The 15,437-nt window shown below is 42.1% G+C and overlaps 1 long non-coding RNA gene across 1 annotated transcript; it reads left to right on the forward strand.

Moving 5' to 3' along the window:
- Positions 1-3,953: 3,953 nt before the first annotated feature.
- Positions 3,954-4,755, forward strand: LOC130088820 (uncharacterized). The gene is made up of 3 exons (XR_008807503.1): positions 3,954-4,041; positions 4,370-4,457; positions 4,542-4,755. It is a non-coding gene; the product is annotated as an uncharacterized LOC130088820 (long non-coding RNA).
- The last annotated feature ends 10,682 nt before the right edge of the window (positions 4,756-15,437 follow it).

Genomic DNA, 15,437 nt, shown 5'->3' on the forward strand with positions numbered 1-15,437 from the left:
AGGATAGGCATAGGATTACGCTGGACCCTGAACCAAAGAAGCAGTCCTGATCTGCAAAGCAGGAAGAGGGAAGGGCTAAGTCTCGCCGAGGCTGGACAGCCCTTTAAAAAGCCCAGAGTGTTACTCCAAACGCCCTGTTCAGTTCTGGCCAATGCAGCAAATGTTAAGATGGGCAGTGGGCCTGTTCAAGTTTACGCCCTCTTGTAATCGACCGCTGTTATAGCGAACACAATAAAAAACAAAAATACTTGGCAAAAGAGCATTTTCCTCTTCCACGTCACGCATCCACAATGTGTACGCAAGGTCAAAGAGATGTGTTTTTAGTCTAGCTTTGAACTGATATTCTAGGTATTATCAACTGGCCGGAATTTTGAGATCGCAATAGACGTGAAGGACCATAGTGCGTTAAGAGCTCGCTCAAGTGCTGCGGAACTAAACCATTTAGTGCTTTGTAAGTAATTAGCAATATTTTAAAATGTATACAATGTTTAATAGGGAGCCAATACAGTGTTGACAGAACCGGGCTAATATGGTCAAACTTCCTGGTTCTGGTAAGAACTTGAGCTGCTGCGTTTTGGACCAGCTGTAATTTGTTTATTAAGCGTGCAGGGCAACCACCCAGTAGATCATTACAATAATCTAGCCTTGAGGTCATGAACGCATGAACTAATTGTTCCGCATTCGTCAATGAGAGCATATGTCGTAATTTAGATATATTTTCGAGTCTATTTAAAATAATGTTGTGGTCAATTAGTATCAAATGCAGCACTAAGATTGAGTAACACTAATAGAGAGATACAACCACGATCGGATGATAAGAGCAAATCATTTGTGACTCTGATGAGAGCTGTCTCAGTACTATGGTACGATCTAAATCCTGACTGAAAATTCTCAGAGATATCATTTCTTTCTAAAAACTTAGTTGTGAGGATACTGCCTTTTCTAGTATCTTTGACAGAAAAGGTAGATTCGAGATCGGCCTGTAATTGACTAATTCTGTACGATCTAGTTGCGTTTTTTTAATCATAGCCAGCTTAAAAGTTTTTGGCACGTATCCTAGTGACAAAGATGAATTAATGATATTGAGAAGAGGATCTATGACCTCTGGAAGCATCTCTTTCAATAGCTTAGTCGATATAGGGTCTAACATGTTGTCGATTTAGATGATTTAACGAGTTTAGAAAATTCTTCCTCTTCTATAGCAATGAATGAATCGAATTTTTCCTTGGGGAGACTACAATGCACTCCCTGATGCGATGCTGTAGTAGACGGTAGTTATAATTTTCTCCCTGATATTATCAATCTTATAAGTGAAGAAGGTCATAAAGTCATTACTGTTGTGCTGCTTGGAAACTTCTGGGGTTGAAGCTTTATTTTTCATTAGTTTAGCAACTGTTTCAAAGAAATACCTAGGGTTTTGTTTATTTTCTTCTTCTAAAAGGGTTGAAAAATAAGCAGATCTAGCAGCTTCTCTGTATGCAATCGAGCTCTCCTTCCATGAAATGCGAAATACCTCTAGTTTAGTTTTCTTCCAGTTTCGCTCCATTTTTCTGGCTGCTCTCTTAAGGGCCTGAGTGTGCTCGTTGTACCACGGCGTTGGACTATTTTAAAATGTTTTCCAAATTGATGACATTTTAGTACAAAAGATGTAAAAAAAAAAAAAGTTATTAGAACGGATCTTAAAAACACTGCGATAAATGACTGGTGGAGTTTCCTCAGTCTAGGAAGTTCGGATCAGCCAATGCAAAACCCCTGCTCAGGAGGCCCCTGGGGAGACAGAAATAGGAGACAGCAACCCAACACCAGTCGAAGCATGCAACATAGCAAGCAGATTTTAGACTTAAGATCTTTAGATACCACTACAAAATATCACACCGTGTCATAGCTATAAGTACACACCAATACAGTGTCTCTCCCAGTGTTGTCCCCCAATGAGAAGGGGCAAAGCATCAGTGTGGATCCGGCCTTGTACAGGGATAGGCTACGCAGAAGACATAGTTAGGGAGGAAAACCACAAGCATTAATGGCAACACTTAGTCAAGAAAATAAACAATGCTACTATGAATGTGGACATGAGTGGTAGGCCCAGGAGCAAAATCACAGATAACCAAAAAATAATAAAATAAAAAAGAAGGGGAAAAAAGCAATAAAGAAATGACAATTAATCAAAGGAAAACAGTGGCTGGCCTGGTCCCTTTTCAAGAGAAACCAAGCATGTTAGTTGCCAACCTCATTAAACAGAATAGCATAGTCAACTCAAACATAACTAGACAATATAGGCCTACTTTTCAGTATGCTCAACTGTCCCACACCGCATTGACACATGAAGAAAAAAAGGTGAAAGTTTCCGTTGCTACGGACAGAGAAAGTCATTAAAACCTGTTCCAATGCAGGTATAAAACATTCAATGGAAAATGTACAAATTAAGGCATTTACCAGTGCAGCCCAGCAGCTCAGGTCACACTGGGGGTGATCGCATAAATGTTAAAACTCCATGCAGAAGCCTGTGTCCTCCGTGAAAAGTAGACACACGCTTCTAGAATTACCCTAATAAAAATTAAATAAATATAAAAATTTAAATGGCAGTGATTAAACATGCTCTACCATAACCAATTATACCTGCATGAAAAGGGAGCCTGCATGATTTGGGGGTTGGGGTAAATGTACAACTTGTAACGACTGGAAATAAGGTGTGGCCCCTTTAAGAGCTGTGCGCTCCCTGTTGAACTGCCGGCAGTATTGTATTTTATGTGCCTTGGGCCTCGAACACCCCTTTTACTGTCTATGCGAACACCCCATGTATGCGAGTAATTTCTGTTTGATGCTAATTTTTATCTTATTTCGTTTATTAAGTAACGATGTGGACAGTAGAACGTGTGACAGACAGTTAGGCTACACGAGTTCGATTTGGGAATAAAGTGCGAGTTGTGAGATGCCAATCGCCTCCGTGTGTCTGTCTGGCCTCTGCATGCAATAACTTCAGTTGTGAGCTATCCCTAATCTTCCTGAAGCAACGCGTTACAAACTGTACTTCAGTTTCATTGCGGGGACACCACCTTCACCTGCCATCATGTCTATTGGCTCGCTTTCGGGTTAAACTTTCCACGACTGCGCAACTGGGTTATATGTTGCCAGGTTGAGGTGACAAACGGGTTGAAATTGTAAATAGTCTGTGGATTGTGTGAATATAATGCATTTAATACAATCTGGCAACTGGTCAACATTAGACAAACATATTGGTCCGATTATTCATAAAGGAGTTTGGGCCATGCAAATTACGGGAGTTTCCCGGGAGAAATAACAAACCGGGAGGGGTCCAGGAGATAGGGCTAAAAAACGGGAGAAACCCGGGAAAAACGGGAGTGTTGACAGGTATGAGCAAGGTGTGGAGAATGTTGTCAAGGCTGGATCTGGCTTTAGGGTTTTTTTCTTTTCCTGCAGAGATGACGTTAGCTGTGTCCCAATGTGAAGGCTGCATCCTCCGAAGGCTGTATCTGAAGGCCGATTGGCCGTATTTGAAGGCCGATTGCGTCACAGGAAGGACGTCCCAATTCAAAGCCTGCTCCCTTCGAAGGTCGCATTTGAAGGCAGATTCGTTTCCCCGTGAAAGGAAAGATACATACATGGATCCTTAGCAGCTTATCCTACACCATCATTGCGCCGGTGACGGCAGCATTTTTATTTAAAAAAATGGCGGCTGAGAGTTCGGTGGTGGAAGGAAAATTCACATTGAAATGTAAGTATTATGTATTCATTTACTTAAAAATTCACATTGAAATGTATTATGTTTTCATTTACTTAAATAGCTAGCGAAACCAGAGTTAAAAGCCACAAGTTTTTCTTTCTTATAAACTTAATCTTAACTCCTTCATCACCATTGTGTGGCTTCATTTGTCAGGTGGTTTGACGCAAAACTTGTGCTAATATTACTTTAATAATTGTTTCAGGGAGCAAGGAGCAGACAGCTCAATTCATAAAATTACGGTCTGAAAATGACCATTTCTTTACGGGGGCGAAAAACTCTGCCAGCGTGGCTTGGAGGTAAGACAACAACCTATTTGTAATATTTGCAGTAGTCTGTCTCACTTGTGTATTATAAGAAACATCACTCACCCCATAAAGCCCACAACAATAAGAAAAGCAGTAGATAAAGCAATGGGGTTTCACTTTTATGTGTTTTTGTGGTGCTGTCATGCAAGCTATGTCTTCAAAGGTTTTAACTACATTTGAGTGTCCAGAAATATGATTTCTGAAGTATTTTGTGTGCATGTCCTAATGTGTCATATTTTGCAATGTTAACAATGCACTAATGTTAAGATTGCACCCCTGTGTTAATATTTTTCATAAGTGCCCTTTTCTGCTTTTTTAGAGCAATTCTGGAGAAAATGGGTCTGCTGGGGAAGGTTACTCCCATGCAGGCCAAAAAAAAATGGGACAACTTAAAAAAAAAATACAAAGTAAGAGAGTTAATACACACATCTTTGCTGAAATTTATTGTGCTGTTGTTGTTAACAAGCCATGGTTAATTTGCTCTGCCTTAGGATTGCAAGTGTCCTGGGACAGGTAAGGGTGTGAGTGGGAAACCCACTGCTGAAACTTGGCCCTGGTTTGTCCTCATGGATGAGGTGTTGGGACAGAGGCATTGCACCAACCCCCCTGTCCTCATTGCCTCAATCCCTGAGGACAGACCAGGGCCGAGTTCAGCAGTGGGTGCCCACGGTGGGGAGGAGCCAGCAGCACCACCAGCAGTAGCAGCACCACCAGCACCAGCAGCAGCAGCAGCACCACCAGCACCAGCAGCACCACCAGCAGCAGCAGCAGCACCACCAGCACCAGCAGCAGCAGCACCACCAGCAGAAGCAGCACTAGCACCAGCACCAGCAGCACCAGCACTAGCACTAGCACCACCAGCAGCAGCAGCACCACCACCAGCACCAGCAGCAGCAGCAGCACCACCAGCAGCACCAGCACCAGCACCAGCACTAGCACCACCAGCAGCAGCAGCACGGAGTAAGCGGGATTATGAGGAGGAAATGCTCAATTTAATTAGAGAGGACATGGCACTGCAAAGGGAGGCAGAGGAGAGGAGAGCTCGAGAGAGCAGGGAGAGGATGGACAGGCTGTTTGCTCTTCTTAAACGAATGGTGGAGAAGCAGTAGTTTTTTTGTTTGTTTTTTGTAAAAGAGGAAACTAAGTTCTGTAAAGTTTATTTTTGTAATCTAAGTTAACTTAAATTAGGTGTTTTATTTATTTTTAAACGAGACAACTAAGTTGAGTACAGTTTATTTAAATGAGATAATAAACATTATTTTTGCTCCATTTCTGTGCATTGCTTATTTTTGAACAATTAACTTGATGTGTTGGGATATGAAATAAAAAGGAATAGTTCTGGGAAACAGTATTGTCCTCTAGACCTCTACTACTGTCGTAAACTCTGTCATCCTACATGCATGTGCAATTGTTGGCAACCATGATAGCCCTGAACACTGTAGGAGGAGGTCACATGCAGGTGTTCTGCTTGCGTCTTGTCTGAAATGTCTTCATCCCAGGTACAGTGGCATATATTTCAGCATGTCATATGAATATAATTTCATGGGTTTTATTTTTTTCTAACGACAAATGATCACGATGATCACGTTTACAAGCCAGCGTCATTATAGTAGCCTAGTCTATTGGTTACCGTTTTACTGGATCTATATGATACTTCAATGCAATGTTTGAGTGGTAGATAATAACCATATATCGTCAATATTATAATATCAAGCTACCATAAATGAATCTGTAAATTTTACAAATCGATTTGCATTATAGCTTGAGGCAAGACAAATAAACAAATATCACAGACATGTTAGGTATCCTAAAATATGATTTTGTACATCTTATATATTTACTTGCAAGAATGTAGCCCCTACCAAACTTGTACACACCATTTAGACATAGGCTTTCATTTGATTTTTGATTTTTTTTTTTTGCCAAGTCCGCATCGGTCGGGCACCCCTCCTCCTCCTTCAGCTCACGCCAGCGAGAAAATGCTGGCCCAATGTTGATCCTCGTTCTGCCTTTAACACGATCACTTTCTCTTTTTCTCTTTTTGCTTTGCTCCGATAAAACCTTTGCTTTCTTGTTTTTCTGTGCTGCTTCGGCCATGACTATAACATTTGCCTCGCACGTCCGATTTTAAGGAAGTGGGGGTGGTGGTGGAAGTGACGTATATGCCGTAAAGCAGTCGAATTTTGTAGTTCTCTTTGTTCGCCGGTTACCCGAAACCCGAAGTTTAAAAGTACGATTAAAAACGCTACAGACCCCGTCAGCCTATGGCAGACGTGTCATTCAACCTATTGTAAGTCGATGTACCATCACAAGAGACTTGGAAATATATTATGAAGGTTGAAAAGTTACCTGGTGTTACTTTAAAGTTTTAAAAGCATTAATAGGAACAATATAATCGCCCATCTAACTAACGTTACTAACATGAATCGTAAACTGCATGAATTCTTGATAGTCTTTGTAATGTTTTACTAAAAAGTAAATACTTTGGAAATACCCAAACAGAATCAGGGCTGGACATTAGAACTAACCTACTATCCAAATACAGACGATTTTATGGCTAGTAACAATAGGCCTACTGTCACTTGCCAGTTTGTCCTGTTGGAATTGACTGACTACATACTGTACATTTAAATAGTTTAGGCCTGTTTTGTCAGGCTATCTCCACTTATTTAAACTATTTTAAACTATTAAAAGGTAAATCAGATAACATCCATAAAGATTACTCTGTGTAGTATTTTTTATTATTATTATTATTTTACAAAATACCTTTTTACTTCTACTTAAAGCAACACCATGTGATTTTTTACTGCTGTCGTAAATAATTTAGCCTTCCGCAGCCGACTGTCGCACGCGCACGCTCGCTGTTTATCCAGCACCGGCTTTGGAATCAACAATGGCAGACATCCCAACTTGCAAGAAGTCATTTCAGGGAGGTATATCTTGGTGACTGGATTGTTGACGGGGGGGAGGTGCGGCTGGTGGCGGGTTGACTAGCTTTCGTGAGGCACACTCGCAAGGTCTCTCGCTCTCTCTCTCTCAGCCGTGCTCGCGCTATGTATGTTATGCGCGCAGTATGTTCTGTCTCGCATGCGCGCTCTAGATTCCGGCAGATCTGAACTAATTTGCGGGCATCAGGGAGACGCAGGAGACTCCCGGGAGACTTGGGATGTCTGCAATGGCCACAGACAATTTGAGGAAGTGGTGGGGGAAGTGACGTATGCCATCAGAGTACTTGGACGTGACTGTGATTACAAGAGGTAAAAACGATATAAATACTGTTCGTTTTCTCACACAAACCGCTCGTTTCGTGTCGTAGGCCATCAATGTGTACTTACATTTACGAGTCATTAAATCATGTTTAATTTGGACATCTCTGTGCATCTTTGAGGTGGACCCCATAGGCCTGCATTATATGACTGACAGACAAGAACGGTTTGACCTAAATATAACAAAATTGAAAATACTGTGGACACAAAGACACCTACATCTTGGATGCCCTTGAGGTAAGCTAAAACATATCAAAAATTAATTTCAAAGTGAACTATCCCTTTAACATTTAACATGCCATAACTCTATTTTAAAATTCATATAACATTTTCTTACTGATGCATTTCAGACATCTGACTAAATACACTGCCGAAATATCACACATTTTATGGCACTGATAATGACCACAGTAGGTTTAGTATTTCACTTTAATTTTCAGCAGGGTGAGGGATATTGTCAAGCTAGCTGCCCTTTTTCAGTGTAACAGATTCAATGTCTAAATTCTTTGTTGGCAATTAGATAACACATACAAAAATCTATTTAATTTGTAGATGTGATATGTTGGATTTTTTATTATATTACAATATCTTTTTAAACTATTGCCTATATTTTTTGTAGCAGCTCTATACTAAAATGTTTGTATCAAATGTGTGTAAAATCTGATAACATGGATAAAAGAAACAAACTTTGTTTATTGTGATAAAGCTTGTGTTTGTCATTATATTCACATCTTAAGCAATGTGCTCAATACATTTTGTCAGATTTTTTCTACAGAGATTGTCCTTGAAGAGTCTGAGGTAGCGGTCTCTACACAGCTGACCACCTGGGGAGAGCTCACACCGGCTGTGAGTCAGGACTCTTCCCACAGCCTCAGCACATCTTAGGGAAGACCTTCTTCCCCTGTAGACACCTCTGCCTCAGAAACCGGTGGCATCTTGCTGGAGGGCTGGCAGAAATACAGGGAGCATCCACCTCCATCTACACAAGCCAATGGAATAGCTCCTCCTAACATCAAGTGGCTGAAATGTGATGAGATGTATGGTCTGTTTGAGAGGCCTTCCAAGTACAAGAATGCCAAAGGAGAGATTGTGGAGAGGAGGCTTTTAAAGGAGAAGATGGAGTTCCACCCACCCCCAATTCCTACTTCTGTCAAGGGAGGACTGCCCATGCATGAAGGCCTTTTACACAACCCCTGTCTTCTTCTGGCGCCCAGTTGGTGTGATGCAAGCCAAGATCCGCTGCCCTAGCTCCAACTGCCCTGCACCACCAGGTGAATTACCTTGAGAAGATAGGCTTTGGTAGTTATGCCAGGCAAGTGTGTGGGATGAAGTACAATTACACCCTGTTGACGGAGAAGCTGAAGTGTTCACATTCTGAAAAGATGAGGCTGGCAGTGAGTAAGACACATAGTGATACATACAGTGAAGATGAGGACAGTCATCATGTTCAGCAGTACATTTGGCTGGCACACAGTCCCAAGATTCTGAAGAACCTGGCCCCGGCCATCAGAAGCATGTTTCCTGCCATACTGTGTGGGAAGCGTGCTATTGACAAAGGCGTGGTTACTCTTCTGAATGACAGGGTCAACAGTGTGTCCATGAACAAAGTCCAGAGACTGCTGCAGCAGGGACATGATGAGTGGTATGTGGTGCGCCGTGACCTGTACCAGACTCTCTTGTACGAAGCCCACACAGCTGGATCTGCATTGTCTCAGAAGAGCATCCGGTCAAAGCTGCTGGTACTTACACCCCTCCTCTGCCCCGGACTCCCCTTCCTTCTGCCCGTGTGCTGAGGCATGCACACATGATCACACATGATGGAGATGGAGAATATGCCTGTAGAGCCCTACATGCATTGATCCTCAGAAGCCCCTTTCACACAGCGTGTTGATCCCGGGAAATTGCCAGAACGCCTTCTGTGTGAACGCAAACACGACCCGGGATTGATGCCGGGATCGATGCCGGGTTGGGGACCTAGTAACATTGCCGGGATCAGTCCCGGAACGCGCGCTGTGTGAACAAAAGCCATAACCAATGCCGTGTCGTCATGGGCGTCAGTTTGGTTTGAAATGTATGGAAGTTTTTTCCTAACATAATTAAAATTAAAATTAAAATGCTTAAAATATCAAATAATAAATCAAAGTCTCAAAACAACTGCTCAAATGATGAATCAAATTGTCAAATTATTAAAAAATAAATCAAAGTCTCAAAATGGCTGCACACATGATAAATCAAATGCTCAAATGCAATTTCATTTCCTCAATCGTGGAAGCATGAACTGTATCAAAAATCAAGTTAAAATTCATTTGTATTTGATTTTTAATTTTCATTATCAACCCAGTATAAATCTGTCATAATTAAATCTATAAGGCAATGCTCAAATCATAAATCAAATGGACAAAATATAAATCAAATGGTTAAACCAACATCGAAAATGGCAAATCAAATGCTCAAACGGACATCGCAAATGATAAATCAAATTCTCAAACGGTAGCCGGAAACGGCAAATGATAATTCAAATGGAAATGAGGAATGTCAATCAAGTTGCGTGGGCGGAGCTTTGAGCTCAAGATCGATGACAAACTGACAGTGTTTATGCAAGATATAATTTTACATTTGCGTGCCCTCTCCAAAGATGTGTCATTGGAAAGCTTTGACGAAAAGGTTTTGGAGTCCACGGTGGAATATATTCTGGAGAGAATGGGGGAAATATCGGCCCTTACGGACACCGATGTCAACAACGTTGCGATTGCGAACCTGCGCGAGGTACTGAGGCAACTGCAGGTGCAAAAAGTCAGAAGAACGCCAGGGAGACCAAGTCAAAACATCCCTGCAGAGACCATCGAGACGTATCTATTGCAAGGTATAAAGGCTGCGGAAATCGCAAGATTGTTTGGTGTTTCGGAGATGACTATACGTCGTCGAATGCGTGAATATGGAAAAAGGTAAGTCTCGTATGGGACTTTTTGTGCGTTATCCCAAAATTGCAGTTAAGTTAGTTAAATAAGTTAGATGCAGTTAACTAAGTTAGCCTAGTTATTGGAGAAATTATTCACCGAATGATTCACTAATGTTACGTCTGATCTATTTCTGTCAGAACAGGTCTGTGCAGTTTGATTTGAATTAAAAGCCCTTAGTCTTAATCTTTGTAAGGGACAAATAACCAAATACTACGTTTTTACGTTCCTAGCAGATTTCACAGACATGTTTCACAGACATGGCTTAGTTAGTTTAAGCCAGAAATTTGATATTTAAGCAGCTTTATTAAAATGCCTTAGATAAAACATTACTGGTGTGCATCTTGAGACAATGACACTGGCATATTTCAAGATATTCTCAAATCTTTTAAACCGAACAGTGGGGTGCTTATTTATGGAGATATTAATGTTAATTGGTTAAATAAATCCAGTAGGAAACAACTCAAAGAACTAGCATCAAAATATGACTTTCATCAATTAAAGGGACCCACTCGCCTGACAAAAACATCACAGACAGCAATAGATTTAGCTTTCTCAAATAAGCCGGAAAGAGTTTTAAAAACATACAATCTGGTGTGTGGCTTATCAGATCATAACATGATATTAATTTCCAGAAAACTCTCAAAAAAGCGTCTAAATGAATATAAAAATCACCAAAAGGTAACTAAGTTAATAATTCCCCGTAAGGATCTTATTAAAGTTGAGAATGAGTTAGCAAACACTAATTGGGATGAAGTCTCACAACATAATCAAGTGAACGAGTGTTGCGATATATTTACTTCCACAATGAGTAACATTTTAAATAAGTTCTTAAAACAATGTAAAAGGCCACAAAGAAAAGTACAGCTTCCATGGGTAAGTGATGCAGTACGACAGTTAATTAAAAAAAGAGATTTTGCTCTAAAAACCTATCTTAGAACCAGATATGACACAGATCTGATGTTATTTAAAGGTTTACGAAATCAAGTAGTAAAAGAATTGCGAAACTTAAAAGCAAACTATTATATGAAAATTCTAACTGAAGCTAAAGGAAATTGTAAAGCAATATGGAAACAAATAAACAGCCTAATTAAACCTAATGCAAATATAAATAATTCATATGAACTAAAATGTGAAGGAAAAAACATATCAGACCCTGTCCAAGTTGCTAATGCCTTTAATCAATTTTTCATCAAATCTGTTGAAGATCTTGCTTCTAATTTTTTAGATGAGGAGCCCAATAGTAGCAACTTAAATATATTGTCATCAGCAAATGAGAATTCTTTTAAAATTAGAGAAGTGGATCAGGCAGTGGTATTGAAAGCCATTTCAGACCTGACTACCAACTTTTCCAAAGACAACTACAACATAGACGCAACTTTCCTCAAACAATATGCTCAAATTATCATTCAACCTTTGACCCACATTATAAATGTCTCTATTAAAACGGGGATATTTCCAGATGCTTGGAAAAAGCCACTGGTTAAACCCATCTTTAAGTCCGGGAATACCACAGACGTTAGTAACTATCGACCAATAAGTCTAGTTCCGGTAATGTCAAAAATACTAGAAAAAATAGTTTCAGAACAGCTAACTCAATACTTAGAAACACAGAAATATACACACCCTCAACAGTATGGTTTCAGACAGAACCATTCTACTGAATCAGCTATCTGCGCTTTATTGGAAAATATTGTGCGGCCGCTTGATAAAGGAAACATTGTGGGTGCAGTATTCCTGGACTTAAAGAGGGCATTCGATACAGTAAACCATAGCCGTCTTATCTCAAAACTGTCAACCTATAATACGTCACACCAGGCATTATCATGGTTTGAGTCATACTTACAGGGACGAGAACAATGTGTAGTAATTGATCATGTAAAATCTGCCCCATGTAAAATTAAGACCGGAATCCCTCAGGGAACCATACTGGGGCCTATTCTCTTCAGCCTGTATGTGAACGAGCTGCCTGAAGTGGGTCCTGAAGTGGGTCTTCAGATGTATGCCGATGACACGGTGGTTTATGTGTCCGGCAAAAGCCCTGCTGTTGTCGGCAGTACACTGACCAAAAGTCTTGAGAAAGTGTTTAATTGGCTAAACAAATCATGTTTAACACTTAATCTGAAGTGGGATTAGTGGGATAACACCATTACAGTGGGAACTCAGCGTCCTCATTTCCAGAGTGTAACAGCCCTCTCTCCGATGCAGCGATCGACATCTGATCCTCCCCTGGTGCCCTGAATGAAATAGCTGGTCCCTCATGAGAAGGACCAGAGATTCCACCCGAAAGCTGCCAGGCATGCAAAACAGTGAACGTGGCCATACCTTGATGGCACACGGCACGCTGAGTGCTCAACCCCTCGAGAAAGGCAAGTGAGCAAATGAGAATTCTTTTAAAATTAGAGAAGTGGATCAGGCAGTGGTATTGAAAGCCATTTCAGACCTGACTACCAACTTTTCCAAAGACAACTACAACATAGACGCAACTTTCCTCAAACAATATGCTCAAATTATCATTCAACCTTTGACCCACATTATAAATGTCTCTATTAAAACGGGGATATTTCCAGATGCTTGGAAAAAGCCACTGGTTAAACCCATCTTTAAGTCCGGGAATACCACAGACGTTAGTAACTATCGACCAATAAGTCTAGTTCCGGTAATGTCAAAAATACTAGAAAAAATAGTTTCAGAACAGCTAACTCAATACTTAGAAACACAGAAATATACACACCCTCAACAGTATGGTTTCAGACAGAACCATTCTACTGAATCAGCTATCTGCGCTTTATTGGAAAATATTGTGCAGCCGGTTGATAAAGGAAACATTGTGGGTGCAGTATTCCTGGACTTAAAGAGGGCATTCGATACAGTAAACCATAGCCGTCTTATCTCAAAACTGTCAACCTATAATACGTCACACCAGGCATTATCATGGTTTGAGTCATACTTACAGGGACGAGAACAATGTGTAGTAATTGATCATGTAAAATCTGCCCCATGTAAAATTAAGACCGGAATCCCTCAGGGAACCATACTGGGGGCTATTCTCTTCAGCCTGTATGTGAACGAGCTGCCTGAAGTGGGTCCTGAAGTGGGTCTTCAGATGTATGCCGATGACACGGTGGTTTATGTGTCCGGCAAAAGCCCTGCTGTTGTCGGCAGTACACTGACCAAAAGTCTTGAGAAAGTGTTTAATTGGCTAAACAAATCATGTTTAACACTTAATCTGAAGTGGGATTAGTGGGATAACACCATTACAGTGGGAACTCAGCGTCCTCATTTCCAGAGTGTAACAGCCCTCTCTCCGATGCAGCGATCGACATCTGATCCTCCCCTGGTGCCCTGAATGAAATAGCTGGTCCCTCATGAGAAGGACCAGAGATTCCACCCGAAAGCTGCCAGGCATGCAAAACAGTGAACGTGGCCATACCTTGATGGCACACGGCACGCTGAGTGCTCAACCCCTCGAGAAAGGCAAGTGAACAACGCGCCGACGTGGTCATGCCCTCGTAAGAGAGCATAAACCACCCACGAACACAGTCTCAGCATGTGTGCATGCGCTAGAGGAGTGAGGGTTCCGAGGAGGTGGTCTCGTCAGAGAACACTCACTGTAATTCTCTAATCACCAATGCTATTAACCAAAATAGCCCTCCACCGTTGGCCACCAGAAGAGGAACTAGATCGGGGAACAGTCAAAGGCGCGCATCTAGAGCGCCGACTGACGCGCGCTGGGTTGCCGTGACAACCCGCGCTGTCAGCCGGCAGCTTGACGGCACACGGCACCCTGAGCGGCTCAAGCCTTTCCGAGAAAGGGGAGACGAACAACGTGCCGATGTGATCATGCTCTCATGAGAGAACATAAACCACCCACGAACGCAGTCTCAACATGCTTAAGCCCAGGCACGTGAAACAGTGATCGTGGCCGTCAAATGAGGACAGGAAACGACCGCATCCAGAAACACACGGGTGAAACGTCATCCTGAAAAGGACGCGATCTTCACCCGTGTGCTTCTTTTCACAGAAAACGCTCTCTTATTGTGCTGAAGCACACAGGGATAAACGTGGCAACACAGCGGGGAAACTGCAAGCCCGCTGTGCGCACTCAACCGAATACCAGCCGTGACAACAGCTCTTTGAAACAACAGCAGATCGCGTGAAGCAGCGGCTGGTCCCCGGGAGATCGCAAAGATCGCTGAAGCGCCGTCACACCAACACAGAGAGGTCTCGGAGAAAACAGCAGACTCGTTGAGCGTGAAGATAAATTACTAATCTTGAAGCTCATCCACTCAGAGGACACACCGGTCGGCTCCGAAGCTAAAAGCAATGGTATGTGCGTTCGCTTCCGCCTTTATACCCGCATTGCTAGGCGGGACGCGGAATGCAAATCCCGCATGCCAATATTTATTGGCTCGTTTTAATTCACTTGAAGGCAATTGGTCTCCCTAGCGTGATCCCAATTCGTTGGGAACTCCTACGAAAGGGAACTTTGTCTTCTGTGCTGCTCTGGTCTCAGGTGTGTTATAAGGTTCTCAAGCATCTGCCAAACAGTGTGTAACCCCACCTAGACTCATAACCTTTTTACAAAGTTGGCTGCAGACCTGTCATGCTCATGCAGAGCACCAACTGCAGTGTCAATCTTCAGCCTTAGGTCAGCTGGCACTAGGTGACGGTCACTGTTGTCTGCCAGTTCTAAAAGGAGCAGGCAGGGCCAAGGCTTCCACTTCCTCCAGCCCGGGAAGATGCAGATGGTTCTGATTGAGTGAGGATGACATGTTTGTCACTGACAGTGTCCATAGGATCCTCCTCTGACATTGCACCCACGTCCGCACCCACGTCCACACCCTCATCTGCCAGCTTGTCCTCACTTTGTTCAGCCGTCGCCCCTTCTTCATGGGACTGCTCTTCCTCAACTGCATATATGTAATGTACTAATCACCAGTGTGACTAATTAATACAACATGGCAATGCTGCAGTTCATTTGTTTCATATTATGTAAAATGAACTATATCATACATACTTGTCATGGATAGAACATGCATGATATTTATAGGTATTTGACCACTTAGTATGTATATAGTACATATGTGTATTCCTGGCCTTCCTCAGTCAGGCTGGGGCTTCCGCAGCGTTCCCCCTCTCTTGCGGGAACGCTTTCCCAGTG

The sequence above is a fragment of the Rhinichthys klamathensis genome, unplaced genomic scaffold (genome assembly GCF_029890125.1).
Source record: "Rhinichthys klamathensis goyatoka isolate OS25496 unplaced genomic scaffold, OSU_Roscu_1.1 h1tg000123l_1, whole genome shotgun sequence".
NCBI classification, from domain to species: domain Eukaryota; kingdom Metazoa; phylum Chordata; class Actinopteri; order Cypriniformes; family Leuciscidae; genus Rhinichthys; species Rhinichthys klamathensis.